This window comes from Malus domestica, chromosome 17 (assembly GCF_042453785.1).
Source record: "Malus domestica chromosome 17, GDT2T_hap1".
NCBI lineage: Eukaryota > Viridiplantae > Streptophyta > Magnoliopsida > Rosales > Rosaceae > Malus > Malus domestica.
In genome coordinates, this window is record NC_091677.1 from 31,167,861 (window position 1) to 31,169,102 (window position 1,242).

The 1,242-nt window shown below is 36.4% G+C and overlaps 1 long non-coding RNA gene across 1 annotated transcript; it reads left to right on the forward strand.

Moving 5' to 3' along the window:
* The first annotated feature begins 201 nt into the window (after positions 1 to 201).
* On the forward strand, positions 202 to 988 carry LOC139193539 (uncharacterized). Its single transcript, XR_011577740.1, has 3 exons — positions 202 to 428; positions 556 to 774; positions 895 to 988. It is a non-coding gene; the product is annotated as an uncharacterized lncRNA (long non-coding RNA).
* The last annotated feature ends 254 nt before the right edge of the window (positions 989 to 1,242 follow it).

The following is a 1,242-nucleotide window of genomic DNA, read 5'->3' on the forward strand; positions in this document are numbered from 1 at the left end:
GGATTAAAATGTTGTCATCGTTCTGAACCTTTTATTAAATTGTTCTGATCATTGTGTTGGATACGTATATTGTTTATGTTATTTTCAAGGTTTTGGGAAATGTTTTAATTATAGGGGAGGTTATGCCGAAATTTTAGTAGGATTTTCTATTAGTTTTGGGTTAATGATTTTTTTTTCATCTCTTTACCGCGAAGAAAAACACCAAGGGACCTTGTCGGCAATTGAAGACGGCGAAGGTCACCTAGGTGACCAACGGTTGTATCCCAATGGGATACAATGAGCGACATCAGGCAGCATCAACAGCAAAGCAACATATTGCATTGGCCCACGACATTGGGCATGTCGTGCAAACCTTTTTCCCTATGCGGTGGAAGTCTTGGAAGGCGATTCTGGAGGAGACGAAGAACACGGTGCGCAACCAATTGCCCGTAAGTAGCGTAGCCTTTTTAATGATTTTCATGTAAAATTTTTATATTTATATTTATTTGGAGGCAATTTATATGTTACATTGCAAACAAACTACAATTTGGAGGCAATTTATATGTTCCATTGTAGACAAACTACAATTTGGAGGACATGGACGAGGACATGTTTGTGTACCTCAATCGGCTATTCTCTGAACGCTACAAGCAATGGCAGAGTGACTTGCACCTATATTTCCAGCAATTTGATGATCCGCATGTCGCTCTCAAGGAGGGTTATCCGAAGGCGTTGGAGGAACGACAAGATAGTTAGGTTTAGCTTTGTGGTCATTTTCAGGAGTCGGGCTATGTGGTGCGTTTTTAATTACGACTTCTTTCATTTTACTTTTTTTTAATTTTTACAAATGTTTATTATTATTATTTTAATTTTCTTTAAGTATTACAACTAATATGTTTATTTTTTGTATAACAGAAGAAGGCGAACAAGATAAATCAGGAGAAGAAGACTCTTCTCCACCATTCGGGTTCAAGGCTTTTCTCCTATAGGATGGAGGCACGACGGAAGGTATATATTAATCTTTCATTTCCAATTTTAAAATGCCGCTAATAATTTAATTTTTCTTACTAACACTTTCCTTATCGTTTTCGATTTTAGGAGGGTTCAAAATTTCTGGGATCGACGTCTTTGCTGACATTTATGTTCGGCCTGGGAATAAGTTGACCAAGTCCCTTCATGTAAGTAATTTCTTATGCATTCAACAATTGTACTAATTATTTCAAATTTTTTTCTATTAATAATCCATGTTTTGTTTTTCACAGG